A 24199-nucleotide genomic window follows, 5' to 3' on the forward strand; every position below is an offset into this window, starting at 1 on the left:
TCCCTAAAATTGTATACTCCGGGTCAGTGCAATCAGCAGTTGCCATCCTACAATCCAAAATACAGCATTTAGTGTGTCACTGTAGTTTTTCAAACTAACCCATGCAGATTTAACCACAGCAGCCTGTTAACGTCAACGGTTGCCATACAGAAAACTTCCCGCGGGTTTTACTGAACATAAGAACAGTGTGTTTTTTGAACAATCGCACATGAAATAAATGTCTTCTGAAAGATATTTTTAAAAGGAGTGGGAGGATGGATTATATTTAAACTAAATTGTATATTCTTACAACCTTCCTCCTGTCCGCTTCAATCACTGTGGGAGTCTATCTAATTTAAGTCTCTCCCCACCGTCGCATTTGGGTTTTGGGCTCCTACACCAACCCTTGCCTTAATATGTGAATACTGTGTCCCCAGATACTTGTCGATTTCCCTCCCTGGACTCTGAGATGCTTAAGAGCGACTGTGTCTTATTCCTGAACCTAGCACAGTCCTTCCCTATAGGAGGTAGAAACAACTATGGTTTATTGAATAAAGTGAACAAATCTGATTGCATGGTGAAGCAAACACTGTAATTACCGCATCCCTCAATGTATGTGAAAGTCAAAACTTCTCAGCGTATGGTCGCACGGTAATACGACTGTGGAATTCAGGTTGTTCCCAGAATATTCCAATAGTATTGACGGAGCACAGAACACGCCTGTTCTCCATCCTGGAGTAACACCAGTAGGACCCGCTTACAACTGAATTAAATGAAGGAGAAACATTTGCTGTTAACCTTCACATGTTCTCATGTGTCTTTGGTAGGATATATGTACGTAGATGGAGATGTGTCAAGGAACCACTTCTGTGCATTTTAACCAGATTATTCTGGATGTAAATTCCCAGGTCATAAGAACTTCACAAGAGGAAAAATGGTGTCATGCTCTCCTTACCTCCATCCTCTTTTCCAGTTGCATAGAAAATTAGGAGGCCATTCCACTCAGGACATTGCCTTCCTTCAATCCCAGGCCACTCAGACTGGTTGTGGAAAGGCAGTGTCCTTAAATTCCCCACCCTCCTCTTTAACACAAGAATTATATTTATTGGCATTTCCTCCCTACTCATTTGTATTAGTGTCCTCTGGCTGCTGTAGCAAATGACCACAACCTTAATGGCTTAAAGTGACACACATATGTTCTTTTATTGTTCTGGAGACCACAAGTCCAAAATCAGTCTTTCTAGGCTAAAGTCAAGGTCTTTGCAGGGCTGGTTTCTTTGGAGTCTCCAGAGGAGAATCTTTCCTTGATCTCTAGCTTCTGGAAGACACCTGCATTCCTTGGCTTATGACCCCTTTTCCCCATCAGCCCAATCTCATGATCCTGCCATCACATCTCCTACATCCTTCTTTGACGTTCTTGCCTCCCTCTCATAAGGACCCTAGTGATAGCATTTAGGTCTCACCTGGAGATAAACTAGGACAATCTCATCACCCCAAGATCTTTAACTTAATCACATCTGCAAAATTCCTTTTGCTGTATAAGATAAAATTTACAGTTTCCAGGAATTAGGAAGAGGTATATTTGAAAGGACATTATTCAGCCTACTAAACTATTGCTTCAAAAACAAAACACTCTGCACCAAAAATAAGCAAACTGCATCAGACGCACGAAGGGTTTCCTACAATAGCAACTGCCACCTATGGGATGCAGTTCTGCCCCTTGGAATCTCCTCAATTATTTATCAATTCTATGCAACTTAAATGAACATTGAGAGTTTAGTAAATTAGTATAATGTCAGAATTACAGTGTAACATCTGCAACCAAATGACCAAACTGAAAGTACACGGTGAGGGTACCGAGTCCTGTCCCAGGCATCATGCATCTGGCTGCCCGAGTCGTGTTCCTCTTCTTTAGCTCTATACCAATTCTACCCATTTTCTAAGCAAAAGCTTCTTCCTTGCAGCTTCAATGTCACGTTTAAGAAGAAAGGGCCTTTCTTTCTATGACTTCCAAACACTTTTATGTTCTCTCCAACTCAGAAAAAAATCCATGAATTCATGAATCTTAATTAAATCTTTCTGTGTGGAGAACATTCAAATGACAGGAGTTTTCCTACAACTATTTTTGTGCCAGGCACTGTGCAGTGCTTTTTATATCTACTCTTCCAGCCTCACTCTCTTGGCTAAGTCTCTCTCCTGAGGAACTTCTTTCCATTTTCTTGGTTGCTTTGCAATTACAGCACTCCTTTCCCTCCTAGAAATCTTGGAAGTAAAAGCGCCTCTCCTTTATTGTATTATTTTAGTTTTTTGCACATTATTGCTGGTCAAGGCAAAGATTCTTATTTTATTAAATAGACATGAAAAGCATTTGTCCACAACAGATTTATCCACCCAACCACCAATTCACTCAATAATAAGGTACTGCTTATTGAGGGTTATCCTGTGACAGGCACTGAGCTAAGTACTGCATTCACATTATCTGATTTAACAGACGTTGATCAAGAAATAATTTTGTGTACAGTATGATGATAAGTCTTGTAGTGGGTATAGGGAACCATGACTTGCAATCTAGGATGAGAACTGTACTACAACCCACATTTAAATGGCCCTTCAACTGAGGTTTCTGGATGAACAAGAGAAGGGGCCAGGATACATCTGAGGAAATGGAAGTGATGTTTATGGATAGGGTAGCATTTGAGAAGGAAGGAAGGGACATTGGAGAATCAGGAGAAGTTCAAAACATCATGCACATAAAAGCGAAGAGAAGGATGGATCATAACATCTAACTGATGTGTCTCAGACATGCTGCTTGATAGTCGAGAGCCAGGAAATGTGGCACGATATTTGTAATTAGGCATAGATATGATAAACGACTACTTCTGTGTGTCTTTACACAAATAATCTTAAGACAAATTTTCACATCACAGGAATTGCATGAGAGCAGCAAGTTGATGCTCTTATTACCTAAATCATCTGGGTTCTCCAATCTCCTCAAATCCTGCCTATCCTTCAATGACCTTTAAAAAACGTCTTGACTTTTCCAGCTGAGTTTTCCCTGTTTAGCATATTGAAAGCAATTCTTAAGTGCCTCTCTTAGAAAACCTTCTGCTTGGTTATAGCTCTTTCTCTATATATTTTTCTTATCTGCCATGCACTAACTCTAACTTCCTTGAGAATACCATTTTTATTATCATTAGCATTTCCAGTTTTAGAGCTTAGCACATGCCCTTGTTTACAATAGAAAAAAAAAGAATAAATTGAAAATATTTATTGCCAGAAATTAAAGAACAAGGAGGGTATAGAGATAAGTATTTTAAAGGCAGTTTGAGCTCAGAAGGGAAGGGCCAGTCCATGTCCCGGCACAGGACACTTTGATTCTGTCCCTTCTCTGCCCTGTGAAAGTGCAAGCTACACATTCCTATCTGTATTTTTGCCCAGGGGAAGTTTAGCTGCCTTGATCTCCTTCATACGCTCTAGAAGCCACCAAACCAAGGACCTGCTGTTTTCAAGGAGAAAAACAGTGTGTGCTCTGTCATGAGAGCTTTCAATATGTATGCATCATTTTCCCTGAGCCCTGACTCTCTGATTCCAGAGGTTGAATGTTGACAAACAGCAATGCACCTACTTCGTTATGTTTCCACTCGGCTGTAAATCAAAAACCGGCTAGCCCTTGCAGTGAATCCAGGCAATGTGTGCTTTTCATATTTGGGTCGTGTTTGAGCTGAATCAGACCTATTCTGTGATCTGTGCTGCACTTTTAAAGAGGGGACTGCTCCTTCCGATGAGATGGTATTTCTTCTCACAGCTTGATTGCCGGCTGTGTGAGATGTAAACGTGCTTTGAGAACTGTCAAGTACCATTCAGATGTTGCATTCTGCGTCCTGATGTGCCCTGACTCCATCGCTTCTCACCCTCGGCACTGGTTCCCGGCCCCACCCATTCTATGCCCAGTAACCAGGACCTGCTGTTTACAAACCTACAGCCAATTGTGTCCCTTCCCAGCCTGCCTCTCCCCTGAGCCATAAACTCTGAGGTCCACAGGATCAGGCCAAGGTCTAGTCTCCAACCTCTCCCCCATCAAGGACCCCTTCACCTGTAATGCTCTAGACCTGTTCTCCTTCCCACTGTTCTTCAAGTACATGCGCCTGCTCACAGTTTTGGTCCTTCCTCTTTCTCAGATCTAAACTCAGGTAGCAGATGAAATTTTCTATCTAAGGGAATGGGAATGCCATCTCACTCTACAGCCATCCCACCCAGAAGACCTCACCCTTTGATAGCTCTCTCCTTTGTTTTCCACAATGCACTTATCATGGATTGACAGATTGATTACTTTCTGTCTCTCCCTACTGGAATATAAGTGGAATCTCACTTTTCAGATTTGTTCAATAAATGTTGACTGCTGTCTAAAGAAACAATTCATGTTTTCCCTATTTTTATGCATTTGGTTTTTATCTTTTCGGAAGAAGGATTCTTTACTGTTTAGTATTATCCATGCTGCCAACAACATAAAGAATTGGAATTTGACTCTCAAAACTCTATTTGACCTAGAGATGGTCCTACTGAGTGAAGTAAGTCAGACAGAGAAAGACAAATATCATATGATATCGCTTATACGTGGAATCTAAAAAAAAGGTACCAACGAACTTATCTACAAAACAGAAATAGAGTCACAGATGTAGAAAACAAACTTATGGTTACCGGGGGGGGGAAGAGGGGGAAAAAAACAGGGAGATTGGGATTGACATATGCAGACAACTATATAGAAAACAGATAACTAATAAGGACCTCCTTTATAGCACAGGGAAGTCTACTCAATATTCTGTTGACCTATATGGGGAAAGAATCTAACAGAGTGGATATATGTGTATGCATAACAATTCACTTTGCTGTACACCTGAAACTAACACAACATAGTAAATCAACTATACTCCAATAAAAATTTAAAAAAACCACAAAACTCTGCTTGAAAACTTCTTCTGCCTTATGAGAAGTGCTAGGGTAAGGTGAGTAAGGGTTCCTTTTCCATACCCACATGGCTTGTGATCTAAAACCAGTTCAATCATTTACTGTTTGTGTAACTTTGGATGAATCCTCAGCCTGCCTGTGCCTCAGTGTTCTCCTCCATTCAATAAGAATTACAGTTTAAAATTAATACTCCCTCATGATATTTCTATGAGGAAGAAATGAGTTAAAATATATAAGTACATAAAACAAGATCTGGCTCATTTTAAGCACCCCATAAATATGAGCTATTATTAGAAAATAGACATTTAAGCTCTTACTAAATATTAGAAGTTTTATATAGTTGACAATTAATTTCTTTTTTAAAAATACATGATATTTAATTAGTTAAAAGTTTAACAAGACATTTTATCCCAGATTATACATATTTTTCCTTCTGTGAGTCAAGAAAATCTAGGCTTTATTGAGGTTTATACAAAGGTCAGTGTGAAAGGTTGCACTTTGAAGCTTATGAAATCCTACAACTCTTCAGCAACAAAAAGATAAACAAAATATTTGACTTTCAGTCTACCTAATGACTTCTATCTGCTTATTTATTTAACTAAAAGCAACCATGGGGAACCAGGTATGTTGATACTGGGCTTTACAGGAAAGTGATATGGAAGTGCCAATTAGAATCTAACAAAATCACACATTGCTTCAAATTCAGCTGGGCCACGGCTGGAATTGAATTTCTAAGCCATAATTAGCAAAAAATATAAATCCAAAACGTTGTTGTTTCTCTCTTTACAGGAAAAAGAAACATGAAAAATTTTCGAGAAAAGATTCCCTTCCCTATGGGAACCCAAGTTGTACCAATTTCATTAAAGAAAATAAGCTAGTTTTAAATAATAAGAGAAAAGGAGAATTATATGCATAGCAACATTGATAAAACTCAAGCACAAACATAATGTATTTTACTTTTTAAGAATCACTTGTTCTGATTCTCCATGAAATTATAGCTATTTGCTGAGATATATGTTTCAAAGCTGTAATATCCTGGAGTTTTAATAAAAAGAAGAAATCCTAGCCACCAGACCACCAGGGAGTCACTATTAAAAAAAAAACCAATGAACAATCATTTACCTTGTGCACATTTCCAAATTGCAGTCCCCTTGAACTCTCTCATCAATTATTATTATTTAATTTAAGGAGTACTCGTACCCCTTCTTTGAAAAAGATGATTTTGAAAGGTGTTTAGATAACTATATATGACACATATTGCAGTATAATATTTTTCTTCTTGAATTTACTTAAGGCAGAATATGGGGAGATGAAAGAGTTATTTTCCTATGTTACTGACTGCTTCTATATTCATTCTTCTTGTATACAGAGCAGAGCTGGTAAGTATTTAAATATGATTATGGAGATTGAATTCAGGTGTAGAAAATTACTGCATGTGTTTGTCTAGTACATGTTTCTTTTACCTATAACTCTCCAATTTGAGAAAGCAGAGATGGCTTGATAAATACATTGCAATATTTGAATGTAATCTTAACTTAATATTTTGATAAGTAAATCTAGATACATACATTTACTTATCATAATATTATATATATGATGAATTGTGTTTCCTTTTTTAGCACTGCTTTCAAGGACTGTTAGAAAGTATTAGATATTGGGAGACAGCATTTCTTGAACAGAAGTCATTGGACAATCATCCTAATGAGGAACCTTTAACAATTCATGGCTACAACCTAATTTATCTCAGTACTGACTTGTGAGAAATCTACCCCAATAATAAAACTTTATGGTAGATAAAGACTAGCCTCTAGGAAAATCTCTGTTCCAATTAGTCTCTGAATCCAACTGTATGAATGCCCTTACTTCAATCTGACTCTGTTCTCTACATTAACTAATCTAGTCTTTTAGGGTCTGCTCATATTCATGTATTGTCTTATGCTTGATCTTCTTCAGATCTGTTACTAGAATGACTCACCAAATGGCCAACTGGAGAGCTTTCTTGAATATCAACACTGCCATCTCTATACTTTGTAACTCAGCCAGCTTTGCTCTTTTGTGACTTCAGGAGGCTACTAGCCAGACCAGTACTCTTGTTCAAAACAAAAGGCACCTTGTTGGGGCAGATGTAGACCTTCAATCACAAGGCTTGGTGACCAGAGAGATGTTTGGATTTCAGCCCTGCTAGCTTCAGAGGTCAGGATCCCTGGAGTAGTGCTCAAGCTTTATATACAGACCCAAGAGCCCTGTGTCACTTGTAGCTTATATGTGGGTGGACATAATCAGAGCCCAGGTATTGGTAACTTGAATTCATTAGTAAACTGCTTTAATCAACTTAAATAGTCATTCAGTGAAAGAAATGCCAAACCACCCTGCTTAAAAACGGGTGTTTAGGGCTTCCATGGTGGTGCAGTGGTTGAGAGTCCGCCTGCCGAAGCAGGGGACACGGGTTCGTGCCCCGGTCCGGGAAGAACCCACATGCCGCGGAGCGGCTGGGCCCCTTGAGCCATGGCCGCTGATCCTGTGCGTCCGGAGCCTGTGCTCCGCAACGGGAGAGGCCACAAGTGAGAGACCCGCGTACCGCAAAAAAAAAAAAAAAAAAAACCAAAACGGGTGTTTAAAAGTATCCATATTATAGAATTTCCTCCAGAAGAGTAAATATTTTGTACATTTTTTCTTACACATTCCTTAAATTTTGTTTTTTAGTCATTATGAATTTAAGTGAAATTGAGAATGAAGGCTTTATCAATCTCAAGTTTGTCTTGTATGTGCACTTCTCATTAACACCAGTTTACACTTAAAAGGAAAGGTTACAACTAAATTACAGCACTGGGTCTAATGGTTAGTTGGGTGGGCTTCAGAGTTCAACTATCTAGCTTAAAATCCTGACTCTGTATTGTCTCCAGGTAATGAGCCTTTCTAAGGTTCAATTTCTCCATTTGTCAAAAGAAAATAATAAGGTTGCCTAACTATCAGGTTTTTTATTGCAAAATAAATGAGAAGTTTCATCTAAAACACATAGGGTAGTGTTTGACACATGGTATGTACTCAATAGTTTGAGACTATATTATTATTAATTTAAAACTCAAGCAATATTAGGAAATGTTATTTAAATATTGACAATTCATTTGCATCCTCTAATAGAATGGATAGCTTACAAAGCAATAAAAGTACCCACTCTTTTTGACTGAAAAATTAAAGAACATGAGAATCAGTGGTAGGTCTCACAGGACATGAAAGACCTGTATACAGCCTCCTTCCTGGGAGACCCTGTAAAGTCAACTGATACCATCAGGCACCTGCATGAAGTTGTCCTCATTCCCGTTCTGGACTGAATCTCCTTGTTATATAGCAATCTTCTCTCCACATGAAATTATCCATAAGATAGTCTGAAAACATTTTAATCCATTCGGAATCAGTGTGAAGACTTATCTACTTATTTTCCTCTTTTATTTCATGGTAGAAGATATTCACTGACAAAGGAGCTCTCAGGAAAATAGGAATACTGGATTTAAATGTATGACTTTCTTCGAGAAGTTAATACATACTGAGCTGTCTCCTACCATCACGAAAGGAAAAAGTAACAGGAAAGAGAGTAGGATCTCACTTTACCCCAGTAGTCTCTGTTTTTAAAAATGACAGCAAAAGAGCCTGGCATTGTAGGTCAGGGAATTGATAAGGAGCATGCTGCGTATGCCAACATTTGGGATAATTTCACTAAAACAAATGTTCCTTTCCTGTTTATCTCACTTCAGGTATGAATCTCTTCCTTTTCTGCTAAAACTTCTACACGTATTTTTCTTATAATATAGTTTTTATAGCTCTCAAGTACTGCCTCTGTTAAACAGATTAAAAATAGAAAGGAGGTGTGACTGAAATTATATCTGAACCAAACTGCTTTACGTGAGAAAATTCTACATGGAGAATGGTTTGTTAGATAAGTGTTGATATAAAATCTTGCTATGATAAAAAAATAATATAAAAAATACTATGTAATATGTAAAGCCAACCATCCTTACACTTGCAGTTTCTGATATCAAATTCCTCTATTATGAGATTTTTCCGAATGTCTCTACATTAAGGGTATCGGACTTGAAAACAAAGACAAAGTAAAATGAAATTTAACAATTTCATACATAGCAGTGTGATTCTACTTAGAATTTTACCACCTTACAATAAATGTTTAAGGGGATGTGATAATTATGATTTGTGCAGAATTAATAGTTTTGATTTTACTTTATATTTTTAAGTTTCATAAAATTTTCCTAAGTGTGACCTGATTTGTTTTGATCTCACAATAACTGGTGATATATCCAATATGAGTATGATTTCTACTGTAAATAAGAGTTTCCTACCAAGAATTCTTCACATTTTGATCAGGTTCTAATTTCTATTTGCACCATCATCTTGATTCCTCAAACCAATCTTTGCTTTTTATACCAGCTTCGCTGGGATCAGAGCTTTCAAATGGCTCTGGTACATTTTTCTATATGTTGTTATAAGTTAATACATGTGATTGTCACAGCTCCTGGGACAGAGACCCAGAACCAGGTGGGAATCAGGTGTCTATCCAACTTACCCAACCAGAGACAGACAAGCTAGGTTCCAGGGTGCACTAGTTGGGTGAGCTGGCCTCTGTCACTCATCCGCTCTGTGTATCTGACTCTTACCTGTAAAAAGTTGATGTCGAAGGAAAGTAATTATTTCACAGGTACCACTAGTATAAAAATGCTATGACTTCATTAAAAAAATAAACAGTATACAGCTAATATCTGAGCAAACCCAGGCTAGAGCCTCAACTAGTCTTCCCTTTACCCTCTCTTCCTTGTCATCTGACTCTGAACCACTTAACTTGTGGTCTATGAAAAGGGCACAGGAAATGGATTCCAACAGTGTTGAAAAGAGTCACTTCATCCCATCCCCTTCTCCAGAACGCCTCTGGTCCCATCCTTGAAATCAGCTGGAGGTGATGAAGATGGGGCAGGGTCCTTGTCTCTGTCTCTGTTTCTACCCAGGTGGGAAATCAACTCACAGTATAAATCGTTGGTCTCATCCACAGCCATAGCCTGGCCAGACTATTCCTTTTCCTTTTAGTTTTGCAGGCTAATTTGTGTTTTAGTGAAGCCTATTAGAGGGTCTCCTGTCTTGTGGTTATCAAAAATCTATTGTTGCAATGGTGAATGGGAGTGCTTTCTTCATTTCACTTTCAGATTTTTCATCATTAGTGTATAGGAATGAAAGAGGTTTCTGTGCATTAATTTTGTATCCTGCTACTTTACCAAATTCATTGATTAGCTCTCATAGTTTTCTGGTAGCATCTTTAGGATTCTCAATGTATAGTATCATGTCATCTGCAAACAGTGACAACTTTACTTCTTCTTTTCCAATTTGCATTCTTTTATTTCTTTTTCTTCTCTGATTGCTGTGGCTAAAACTTCCAAAACTATGTTGAAAATAGTGGTGAGAGTGGGCAACCTTGTCTTGGTTCCTGATCTTAGTGGAAATGGTTTCAGTTTTTCACCATTGAGGATGATGTTGGCTGTGAGTTTGTCATACATGGCTTTTATTATGTTGAGGTAAGTTCCTTCTATGCCTACTTTCTGGAGGGTTTTTACCATAAATGAGTGTTGAATTATGTTGAAAGCTTTCTCTGCACCTATTGAGGTGATCATATGTGGTTTTTCTCCTTCAGTTTGATAATAGGGTGTATCACATTGATTGATTTGTGTAGATTGAAGAATCCTTGCATTGCTGGGATAAACTCCACTTGATCATGGTGTATAATCCTTTTCATGTGCTCTTGGATTCTGCTTGCTAGTATTTTGTTGAGGATTTTTGCATCTATGTTCATCAGTGATATTGGCTGTAGTTTTCTTGCTTTGTGACATCTTTGTCTGGTTTTTGGTATCAGGGTGATGGTGGCCTCTTAGAATGAGTTTGGGAGTGTTCCTTCCTCTGCTATATTTTGGAAGTGTTTGAGAAGGATAGGTGTTAGCTCTTCTCTAAGTGTTTGATAGAATTTCCCTGTGAAGCCATCTGGTCCTGGGATTTTGACTACCACTGGCATTTTTCACAGAACTAGAACAAAAACTTTCACAATTTGTATGGAAACACAAATGACCCCGAATAACCAAAGCAATCTTGAGAAAGAAAAATGCAGCTGGAGGAAACAGGCTCCCTGACTTCAGACTATACTACAAAGCTACAGTAATCAAGACAGTATGGTACTGGCACAAAAACAGAAATATAGATAAATGGAACAGGATAGAAAGCCCAGAGATAAACCCACACACATATGGTCACCTTATCTTTGATAAAGGAGGCAAGAATATACAGTGGAGAAAAGACAGCCTCTACAATAAGTGGTGCTGGGAAAACTGGACAGCTACATGGAAAAGAATGAAATTAGAACACTCCCTAACACCACACACAAAAATAAACTCAAAATGGGTGAAAGACCTAAATGTAAGGCCAGACACTATCAAACTCTTAGAGGAAAACATAGGCAGAACACTCTATGACATAAATCACAGCAAGATCCTTTTTGACCCATCTCCTAGAGAAATGGAAATAAAAACAAAAATAAACAAATGGGACCTAATGAAACTTAAAAGCTTTTGCACAGCAAAGGAAACCATAAACAAGACCAAAAGACAACCCTCAGAATGGGAGAAAATAGTTGCAAATGAAGCAAACAACAAAAGATTAAACTCCAAAATTTATAAGCAAGTCATGCAGCCACCAGTCAGAATGGCCATCATCAAAAACTCTACAAACAGTATATGCTGGAGAGGGTGTGGAGAAAAGGGAATCCTCTTGCACTGTTGGTGGGAATGTAAATTGATACAGCCACTATGGAGAACAGTATGGAGGTTCCTTAAAAAACTAAAAATAGAACTACCATATGACCCAGCAATCCCACTACTGGGCATATACCCTGAGAAAACCATAGTTCAAAAAGAGTCATGTACCACAATGTTCATTGCAGCTCTACTTACAATAGCCAGGACATGGAAGCAACCTAAGTGTCCATCGACAGGTGAATGGATGAAGAAGATATGGCACATATATATAATGGAATATTACTCAGCCATAAGAAGAAATGAGATTGAGTTATTTGTAGCGAGGTGGATGGACCTAGAGTCTGTCACACAGAGTGACGTAAATCAGAAAGAGAAAAACAAATACCATATGCTAACACATATATATGGAATCTAAAAAAAAAAAAAAAAATGGGGCTTCCCTGGTAGCGCAGTGGTTGAGAGTCCGCCTGCCAATGCAGGGGACACGGGTTCGTGCCCCAGTCCAGGAGGATCCCACGTGCCGCAGAGCGGCTGGGCCCAGGAGCCATGGCCGTTGAGCCTGCGCGTCCGGAGCCTGTGCTCCGCAACGGGACAGGCCGCAACAGTGAGAGGCTCACGAACTACAAAAAAAAAAAAAAGAAAAAATGGTCATGAAGAACCTAGGGGCAAGATGGGAATAAAGATGCAGACCTACTAGAGAATGGACTTGAGGACACAGGGAGGGGGAAGTGTAAGCTGGGACAAAGTTAGAGAGTGACATGGACATATATACACTACCTAATGTAAAATAGATAGCTAGTGGGAAGCAGCCACTTAGCACAGGGAGTTCAGCTCGGTGCTTTGTGACCACCTAGAGGGGTGGGATAGGGAGGGTGGGAGGGAGACGAAGAAGGAAGAGATATGTGTATATATGTATATGTATAACTGATTTACTTTGTTATAAAGCAGAAACTAACACACCATTGTTAAGCAATTATACTCCAATAAAGATGTTAAAAAAATCAGTTGTTGCTGAGCATTTGTTCTCAGAGAAAAACCAGGTTCTGAAGCACCCACATATATTACACATTGTTAAAAACTCTCCCCCACCATACACAGTCATTGAGCAATGTGGTTTGAGTAGGACCTACGAGCAACTCTCCTCTTTGTAAACGAAATGAGAGGAATTCTGTGTATATTCATGCACTGATCAGCCTTGGTATTCAAAATTGCAAAAGCTGTAATAAGAAATGTGTTTCATTTTATAAGTAAATGCCTCTCTGTTCCCTTCTAGTTCTGTTTCAGAACCACTGAGGAGGATTTTGTTTGTCTCAATAGCTTCAGGTGGGACCTAAATATTTAATGAATTCCATCAGTTCATAGCATACTTTTTAAATGCAAACTTTGTCCTCTGCTCAGGATCAAGGAAGAAAATTTTGGTTTTTGTGTGTTGGCAAGATTTTGAGCCGACTGTGCGTTGTAACTCTACTCGTATTTAAACTGCTTATCTAAGACCGCAGAGCTCTGTCCCTGAACTCTGGAAATAGGTATCATGGCATTCCTCGTCTCATTCTCTTCTTCTTTTGTATTTTAAAAATAATTTCTTTCACTTGACACAGATTCCTGGCCATACCTTTCCAGAAGATGTCAGAGCAAAGGAAAAGCAAATAATTTTTCCTGTCTTTTAAATGTTTTCTGAAAGTGTGAAAAAGCTTGTTTTGATGAAGCAGTTTTAAAAGAAGAAGAAAGAGGGAATTCCCTGGCAATCCAGTGGTTAAGGCTCTGTGCTTTCACTGCCATGGGTGTGGGTTCAATCTTTGGTTGGGGAGCTAAGATCCCACAAGCCAAGTGATGGTCAAAATCTACAAACCATAAATGCTGGAGAGGGTGTGGAGAAAAGGGAACCCTCCTACACTGTCGGTGGGAATGTAAATTGATACAGCCACTATGGAGAACAGTATGGAGGGTCCTTAAAAAACTAAATATAGAACTACCATACGACCAAGCAATCCCACTGCTGGGCATACACCCTTAGAAAACCATAATTCAAAAAGATACATGTGCCCCAATGTTCATTGCAGCTCTGTTTACAATAGCCAGGACATGGAAGCAACCTATACGTCCACCAGCAGAGGAATGGATAAAGAAGATGTGGTACATATCTACAATGGAATATTACTCAGCCATAAAAGGAATGAAACTGGGTCATTTGTGGAGACGTGGATGCACCTAGAGACTGTCATACAGAGTGAAGTAAGTCAGAAAGAGAAAAATAAGTATCGTATATTAACGCACATATGTGGAATCTGAAAAAAAAATTGGTATAGAAGATCTTATTTACAAAGCAGAAATAGAGACACAGATGTAGAGAGCAAACATATGGATACCAAGGGGGAAGGAAGGGTGTGTTGAATTGGGAGACTGGGATTGACATATATACACTATTGATACTATGTATAAAATAGATAACTGAGAACCTACTGTAGAGCAAAGGGAACTCTACTCAGTGCTCTGTGGTGACCTAAATGGGAAGGAAATCCAAAAAAGAGAGGATATATGTATACGTATAGCTGATTCACTTTGCTGTACAGTAGAAACTAACACACATTGTGAAGCAACTATACTCCAATAAAAATTAAATTAAAAAACAAAATAAATAAATAAAATACAGAAACATACTATTAAATATATCCATAGCACAATGTGGTCCCTCAGATAAAACAATCAAACAATACACACACACACACACACGCACACACACAGAGTATGGTAAATTAAAAAAATAAATACATAAAATTTAATTTATTTTTTTAAAAAAGAAGCTAAAAATAAAAGAAGGTATATCAACAATCACTTATTGAAAAGATTTCAGTATGAACAAACAAACAAACAAAAACCAAGATCTAATTGTTACAAGTCACTGATTAGATATTATGGGGTAAACATTTTTTTGGGTGTGCAATCCATCTGAAAGTTTCCCTGAGGGAGGGAAGGCGTTTCCAGTCCCCTCTCTTTCATAATATCATAATGTCATTGCCTCCAGGTGTTAACAGTATAATGAAAATCCACATAAAAATTGTCAATTAAAAAATGTATCCCTATGATCTCAAGTAGCTATTCAAACTATGAAGCAGTGAATATCTATCCTCCACCACCATCGAGATGCAGGAAGTGACATATTTGTCATTAAGAGTGCATACATTGAGGGAAACTAGGACTCTGATAGTGAAACGAAGCAGGGCCCTATGGCCCTTCTCCCCCATGTCCTCAGCCTGCCTTTGTCTGTGGAAAAACTTCAGCCAAAGAGTAAGTTTAATCAGAAAAGTGAGAAAATGCAGAAACAAAGGAAAACAGTCCAAGAAGACCAAATAATAATAGTTCAGTCATTAAGCAAAGTTAAGGACCTTTAGTTCCTCCTCAGGAGCTGCAGATAATATTCTGAGCCGTATCCTGTGAGCTGTCTACAGACACGGAAACCCCCCCACCAGGTGGAAGACGTTAACTACACGATGACCAGGCTGTAGCCATGACAGAAGCTGCCACAATTCCGAGAACTGGCCTTAAGGAAATGGGAACAAAGTGACCCTGGAACTGGAGATTAACCATACCTAAAACAATCAAGATGATGCTGGTCAGACCACCAGTGACCAATGTCAAGATGACGGTCAGAGCTGACTGTGCTCTTTCTGCATGCAGCCCCTCCCTCCGCCTATAAAAGCTCTTGCCCCCTGATTGTCAGTGCTGGGGAGTCGGCCTTTGCACAGGAGTCTGCCTTCACCCCCGTTGCCAGCATCCGAAATAAAGCAAACTTTCCTTTCCACCAACCTGGCCTCTTTATTGGCTTTTGAGTGGCGAACAGGCTGACCCCACTTTCGGTTACAATAGGACAGAAGATAAAGTAAAGAAGATGGTGTGAGGGAGGCCGTGACTAACATCCACCAGCACGCTTGGCTGTTTCTCTCATGAAAGAACCTATGATCCTGGTGGGCAGAGGTATGATTTTCTTTCTTCCTTTGTTTCCCACTGCCCAACCCAGTGCTAAGCAGCAGAGAGGGAAGCGGTCCCGAGTGAGCAGAGATGAAAGATAGCTTCATAGTTCAGACAGCACACAATGCATCCCTGAAGTTAGAGAGGAATTGATGTAAAAATTGTAAAAGGTGAAAGTAAAGGTAGTAAAAAGTAGTACAGCAGCATTGGTGAATGGCTGGGGGGTGGAGCCAGGAAAAAACACCAGGAGTAGAAGTCCTCCCACCCAGTGATGGGAAGAAGTGGTACCAGAACTAAGAAAGGAGGCGGACGAGGTGAGCCATCTATGGGACAGAAGGTCAAGGAGGGCATGGACGAGGGGGGCTTGCGTATGAGGACGTTTCGAGAGAGATGGTGTTGCCAGATCTCAACCGAGACAGATAAAGCATAGGGAGGGCCTGCTGAGGATTAAAGGAAAGGAAAATTGAGACCACATTGCCAAGACAGGAGAGGAGATGGTAAAAACTCCAAGATAAAAAAATACATAGTTTATGATATCCACAATGAGGGGCAATGGAAGGTTTGTAGACACCACAGTGATACTACAGAAATTTAGGTGAATTAACCAGGCAAGTGTCTGTAAAAATCACATGTTAAGAAAATAATGATTTTTTTCTCCTGTTCTAGACAGTGTTCACGGGCCAGGAGTTAGCAGTGAATGAGGCAATATGGCCCCCGTGCCATAGACAGAACCGCTAAAGGGGAAGAATGTGGAGGCAAGGGTGTCTGTGGGAAGTCCGTTGTGATGTTCCAGGTTTAAAGCAAAAGGACTTGATTTAGAAAAGGAGAGTCGATATTGCTGTGTTTTGTTTTTGTCTTTTTGGTTTTGGGGGGGGTTTGCTTTTGTTTTTTTTTTTTTTTTTTTTTTTTTTTTTAGAGAAGTAAGCCATGTTTAAAAAAATATTTGGAAATAGAAGTTGGAACGGGAGGAATAAAAATGACCGACGTGGATATTGGGTTTCAAAAATCAGCTCTTGTGAAAATCATGGGAGCATGAACAAAAAAACAAGACCAATGGGGAGGGGAACTTTTGTAATGGGGGATAAATGTGTTACCTTTTTATTTTATCAGCCACTAAAACTCTAGAATCTACTTTCGTAAAGCTTCTACTTGTATTTTCCCCAGTTATTTTGTATGTCCCTAAAACTCTATCTACCACAATTCACGTAGAGCATGTAACTTTGAAATCTTCTATACGTTGTCCTTCCTAAATTACTCCAATGAGATAATGATACTTGGGCAGGGTATGTGGGTAGTTGTGTGCATAAGTGTGTGCATAAGAATGCATATCCTCTACATCATTGTAAAAAGCAGAACTTACTTTTTAGTAAACATTGATGTGAAACAAGTTGAATTTTATTTGCAGTTGCAAAAAAGCTCTTATTGGATTACTATATTGTATTTCGCAAAAGAGTGATAAATCACCATCAATTGAAAGCACTCCATGTGTCTAACTAGACAATCCTCACAAACTCCCAAACTTGTATGAACTAGTCACTCGACATCTCTGGCCTTTGCTTTCTTATCTTTGAAGGGAGGAGGCTGGACCACACAATTTTTACATACTTTTCTATTTTTACTGATGTGTCTGACTAGGTATAACAAAGACTTGCAGGGAAAATGGTCCGTTTGTTTGCTCTTTCCTGTGAAACAGAAAAATGTTTTACAGTGACTTTCCCCATCTCAATGACCTCTTTGGAGAAAAAAATCCTATGTGCTGTGTAGAAATCATCACCTTCTGGTAACCTGCTCTGCTGGTTCTGTCTAGGTATCCCTCAGTGTTCTAGGTTATGCCCTGTAATGGGCTAAAACATTCAGGAATCCTGTGTAAACTACCTTATTCGCAAAACATTCAGGAACCCTGTGTAAGCTACCTTATTCGCCCAAGAATGGAAAGAGAAACATCACAGCATTCTCCACCAATTCAGTGTATAGGCGTATGGGGGTTTTTTGTAGGGAAAGTACCGATGACCTTTATGATCAATAAAAAGATGAGTCTGTTGCTGCTTTCATTTAAAATATTTACACTCTCTATATCAGTAAATCATTAATTATCCAGACATTAGCAATGGTTTCCTAGTCCTTTTGTATTTCAATCAATTTAAATCAAACCAACTTCTACCTGAATTCTTGGAAAAAGTCTCTTGCCCTGCCCAAGAATTCTGTAACATCTCAGAAATTGATATATACAAGGTAACTTCTGGTTCCGAGTTTCTCTGCAGCTATTTTCTTGTTTCTTTCCTAGCCCAGAATTGAAACTTAGCCTCCTTTCCTCCATTGCCTCAAGACAGGAGAACAAATAAGTCTTTTAAAATTTATTTTGAAACTTAATACCTTACCCATTATAAACTAGATTTTAAAAAAACAGTCTATACAAGTCACGTGTTGACGTAGCAGAGTTCACTCTTCTTAAAATTCCATTTGCTGTTCCTCCAAGGCGACATAATTTCTGGGCACCCGACTCTGTAATTTGCAGTCTCCTGCCATCCTGCCTACCCCCTTTTTTCACTTCTCTCTTTGGCATCCCCTGATTTCTGTTTAATTTATCTATCTCTGCTGTCTCCCTTAAGCTCTTAATTTTAGAATCACCCTCTCCAAATTCTAAGTGCTTGGCAATGCATTTGCCTAAACAAAGACATCTCTTTCCTGAGAACTTGAGTGACAGCTATGAAGAGAATATATACACAGATATGTATATGTGAGTGTGTTCATGGCCCCGAACCCCAATTCATATTCAATCAAGTTTCAGTACATTCTAAACTCTTTGGAAAAGTGTGCCATTCCATAAAAAGGCACCATAATTATGGCCTTCTTGACATGATACTGAGGTTGCTGCCGTGTCACCCTTTTTGGGTAATAGAGGGCACTGCTAAGAGCAAAGCCAGTTGCCTGGGAAAGCCAGTCTACCCTGTGACCCACTTCCCCACATTTTCAACCTTGGTCCCATATTTCACCTGTCAGGAAGAGAACTGTGTTGGCTGCTGACCCCCTGGCAGCAAGCCCGCCAGGGAGAAGGTGTTGATACTTTTGCAGGTATTATTTGCTTTCTGCTTTGTGTTTCTGTGACTACAGGAAGGTTCAAAGAATAAGAAATGATCTTTCTTGGCCCTCATGACTCTTTATAAGCCCCTGTATTCGGTCCTGCCGCAGCTTTTTGGAACAGCCTTGCCAATCGTGCGTGGTACATGAGTTACATGCATGTACATGCTGTGCGTGGTACTTATCACATGAAGTTTAGACTCAGCAATGAACAAGTGAGCCAAATTAAAAAGAGGGGAGGACATCAAGCTCATCATGTGGTGCTTTTAAAATACCAGGCAATGCTAGGAAATATGCTTTAAAAGAAAAAAGACGTCTTTGTCTCCCCAGTTAAGTCTTCTCAACGGATCTCTTCCAACCGTGGTCTTCACTGCCCTTTCCATCTTCCTGATTTCCCTTTTTGGGTCTCAGTAATTTAAGGAGATAGACATGGTATTTATAAAACAGGTATGGAACATGGGAGCGCAAACTACTAGTGATCATCAAGGAGACGGTGCAGTTCACCTTGAAACTATACCTTAAATTAACTTAACTAAGCCATTACGTATGCAACACAGTCTTGTGACTTTTAGACTCTAAGAATAACAGAGCAAAAATATTTTGTACATTTAAGAAAGTCTCATTGCCGGGGTCATCACATGCTGGCAGTGTGGTCTAAAGGGCAGGGTTCAAGTCATCCTGCTGAAGGTTTACCTAACCAAGACCATGAGCATATCCAACTGAAATTTTGTACTGAGCTCTGATTACAAAAGGACCTGAGCTCTGGATTTCAAAGGAAGTTGAATATGGAATTTCACTTTTGGCTTCGTTACCTAATTGCTTTGCTCCTTTCTTTGAAAGTGTCCCTGATAGTGTCAGTGTATACCAGCTCCATCTTTGCCTGTTCTCAGAGTCTGTTTGGACAGGTGTATCAAAATGCCCTAAATGAAGACTCCAGCTAGAAGAAGAGCCTACACTTTTCTCCCATCGACCACCAACAATGTTTCCCTTCTATTATTTTTGTCACCTAGGCTCCATATCTGTTAAGAAATTTAAATGAACGCATTCTTGGTGATTGCAACAAAGACGGTCGCTTGCAATGTTGCTGTTGAAATATTATTTGTGGACACGCATGATGTAAAGGGAGGGCCCTGTAACAAAGGAGCCATTTATGTCTGCCTCAGTGACCCATGCCGCCAGTTTCTGCCAGTCCATGGGACTCAATTCCATGGCCAAATTAAGTATTTGATGATTAATCTCAAATGCAGTAAATCCCTGTTCTTCCTCAAAAGCAGTTTAGGGAAGCTTAGACTTTGAAAAGCCATGCTTTCTCTGGTTGAAAGTAAAACTAGTAATGAAGGCAATAAAGTTTGTTCTAAGCTGAGATTGCCGCAGGGTTTGCAGCAGTAGCTTTGGAAGCCCTCAGAGTTTAAAAGCATTGAAGCTACTTGACAACGGTGAACGTGGCGTGCATCCAGACTCATAACTACTAACATAATTCTGGCCACACAGCCTACACCTTCTGGTTATTATCAGCTGTGACTAATACCCTTAGCCACCTAAGAGAACAATGGCGTTTTTTGTTTGTTTCATCACAGAGTGAAAGAGCAATCTTGGCACACTTTTTATCTGTGACTCAGAGATACATTCTCAGAGTACTAATAAGGAGAGGCATTTTATGTGGATGGCGAAGTGTCGTCCACCACCAGTGGGAGCTCCTTACCTAAATGTTTCTCTGAGTTAATCTACTCGACAATGAATCTCAGCCACTGAAGTGAAGGAGCAGATCTCTGCAGAACTCACAGTGCGTTTGTGTGTGTGCATGTGCGTGTGTGTGTGTGTGTGCGTCCTTATGTGATTTTAAAAGTGATACAAGAACAGGACAAAAATTCAGAAGGGAAAGATATTGCCAGCCAAAGAAGCACATGTTATAATAATGACAGTCTCCTGAGATGATTAAGTGACAAAGCTAACATAAAGTTACCCCCGAACTCTCCCCCAACTGTCAAGACCGGGTCGGTACTTGTTGGAGCTATAAAGGGCCTCACAGCACATTTCTGCAGCTTGAGGCCACTCAAGACAACACATGCCTCTCATACACCCCCTTCTTCATTCTCCCTCTTAGAAGCCTTATTTTCCTCCTCTGACTTTTATCCTAGTCTAGTCCCAGGTGCTTGGGAAATGTGTCCCTACTCAAATCATGCATTAATACCAAAACTGAGATTTTGTTTTTTAGCTTACAAGAACAGGAGAGAAAGTAAAGGATTAAACAACAAAAAACAAAAAACAACACAGAAATGGGAGGGAAGGGATAAATCGTGAGACTGGGATTGACATAGACACACTACTACACATAAAATAGATAACTAATAATGACCTACTGTCTAGCACAGGGAACTCTACTCAGTACTCTGTAATGACCTAGATGGGAAAAGAATCTGAAAAAGAGGGGATATACGTATATGTACAACTGACTCACTTTGCTGCACAGCAGAAACTAACCCAGCATTGTAAATCAACTCTACTCCAGTAAAAAGATAATTAATTTAAAAGTAAAGCAGAAATAGAGGAAAAAGAAGCTGAGTGTTCAGTGGACCCCGTTGGCAATGCTGTGTTTGGCGCGCGTGATCATTGCAAAGACAGGCAGGCTCTCGTTTACTTTCCTAAATTCATGCTGCGTGTCAGTGTGACGATAAAACGTGTCAGAAGACGGTGTGTTGGTTTCAGTGGGGTCTAGGCGGGGCAACGTATGATTCCTCAAACCTCCTTAAGAAGCCTCACCCTGGAATACACAGGTTATTCAGTGAAACACCATGATTCGTAAACAGCTGCCATAGGGGAGGCTCCGCAGTGGGTGTGAGCAAGGCTCGGGGCCAAAAGAGTCAATAAAATTAGCCCAACCTAACATCAGCAGAAAATGGACTCCTGTCCTAATAATTGCCGGGCACTGGCCCTGCTTCTTCTAAGTCTCCGCTTCAGCAAGAGAAAGGAAGTGGGTCTGTAAATGAAAGTACAAGAGAGCAAGAGAGATAAAGGTAGAAGGGTTATAAAGTGTATCCAGCCGCTATCCTGCCCCAGTGAGGGACGTGGTGCCTCCTGCCCATCCTGCTCTTTCAGAAGAAACCCTGAAAAAGTAATGAGAAAATTTTAGAGCCCCTATGAGAAAAAAATCAGAGATTTTGACCCAGCCTTTTGATGCTTAGAGCTTACTGAATAGCAGATGTTCCTTAAAAAATTGAAAATGCAAAATGGGATAAGAGAAAATGTTCTCTAAACCTGAGTTGTCTTAGATAACCAGGGTTTAGAGTTAGTTACTCTTAGAGAAAAGTGAAGGCTCTGGGAATTTGGAAGATGAGGCTAAGGAAACTTGTACTGGAGCAAGAAAGACTAGAATTTAACCATATTTGCTTACATTTGTATGTACATACAAAGAAATACCAAGGGCAGCCTTTATTAGGAGGTTTTATTGATTGCTTTCCACATGCTGTTTATAGTCTTCTTTCCAGAAAGAAAAAAAGAAAGATTATCGTGAAGATGATGCATATTTTTGCAAGATTAGAGGAGCGAGAATATAATGTTTCTTTGGGAGAGATCAAAGGAAAATATCAGGGAAGGACAATTAAAAGGTCAGCCGGTAAGGCAGCGATCGCCCACAGGGGGCGCTAACTTCCTGCCGTGGGAAGATTCTAAAGATGGCCTGCAAGAATCTCATCCATGGTTATTCAGTGAAAGACTAATTTAGGTGCTTCTGGGAAAGTATTTTTACAGATGTAATTAAGGTCCCAAGTGAGCTCACCTTAAAGTGTGGAGACACTGCTCAGTCATGTGAGTGCTTAACAAGCACAGGTTGTCTCTGGCTGGATACAGAGGTCAGAGAGATTCCAAGGGTGAGGCGTTGCCTGCTGCCTTGTTGTGAGGGCGTCGCAGGATAAAGAATGAGGGTGGTCTCAGGAATTGAGAGCAGCCCTGGCTGACAGCCAGCAAGGATACAAGGGTCTCAAGCCCTATAGTCTCACGGAGCGGAGCTCTGGCAGTAACAGGTAGGAGCTGGAAGAAGGCTGGGGGCCCCAGACAGCAGTGCAGTCAGCTGGCCCCTGACTTCAGCCTTAAGGGACCCTGAGTGGGGAACCAGGTATAACCTCCCGAGTCCTCTGACCTACAGGCCTGCAAGATCATACATGAGTGCTGTTTTAAGCCACTGAGTTTGTGGCAATTTGATACAACAGCAATAAAAAAGAAATATACCTTCCTTAACGAAATAAAAGAGAAAGAAGAAAGGAAAGAAGAGAAATCCGCCAGGCAGTACAGTGCTGCTTTTTCCTCCACAAAAGAGGCGTGGGTTTTCTCCTCCGATTTCTAACAGGGAGACAGCTCTGATTCCAATCCAAGGTCACCTAGAATCCCCAGGTTGTCACCCAGAACCTCTCACAAAGGTTCTATTAGAGTGAGGTCCCATTTCCACTTTGGAATGGCATCAGATATTCCTAAGTTAACATTTTAGAGACATTTTCCCTTTATTAAATTCCCTTTTGAGTAGATACTTCAATTTATGAAGGGAAAGCAAACTTCTTGTGAAATAACACCACTGCATTTTTAAAATTATATATTCCAAGTTCCAAATAATTGAGCTGCGAAAAGGAAATGGCTGCAAATTGGAAATTCCCTTTTAGTGTGTGTATGTTTCTCAAAAGACCTTCTTTTTAATTTGCTGTCATTTCAACTTTGAATTGAGTAGCAGAAAGAGCTGTTAAGTGTATTAAATATTGGGGGTATTAAAAAATAATTCTATTATGCTTTTTGTTTAACTTGGGGAATCAATGAAGGAATTTTTAGAGTAATAACTATACAATACTTTCCAAAGAATAGCTAATAATCTCTGCTCAGTCCTAATAAATAACCTCATTATTACAGTAATGAAAACAAGTTAGGGAATTTCCCAGGAACATAGAAAGACAAACTTTATCCTAGTATCTTCCTGTTATGATCAGCAGGTCCATGTTTGCCAAAGGTGGCCAGGATAGAACTAAAATCTTTGGCATATATAGTGAAGAAAGCTAGAGAATTGTAAAAAATAGTTTTCTCTCACTTCTTTTTCCCTACTGGACATTGTTTCTGCCCATATTTCACTTGTTCCCAGCCTCTACACTGAATCCAGTTATTAGGAAGTAAATGAAAAAGAAATGCTCTTGTTTTATTCCCTTGTCAATAGTCTGTCTGTGTTGGCAAGACTTCTAAAGTCGAAACACTTATGAGAGCAGCAGGAACCTAACTTAAAAATTATGGGGGGCTTCCCTGGTGGCGCGGTGGTTAAGGGTCCACCTGCCGACGCAGGGGACGCGGTTTCGTGCCCCGGTCCGGGAGGATCCCACATGCCGCGGAGCGGCTGGGCCCGTGAGCCATGGCCGCTGGGCCTGTACGTCCGGAGCCTGTGC

This window comes from Physeter macrocephalus, chromosome 13 (assembly GCF_002837175.3).
Source record: "Physeter macrocephalus isolate SW-GA chromosome 13, ASM283717v5, whole genome shotgun sequence".
Classification (NCBI taxonomy): Eukaryota; Metazoa; Chordata; class Mammalia; order Artiodactyla; family Physeteridae; genus Physeter; species Physeter macrocephalus.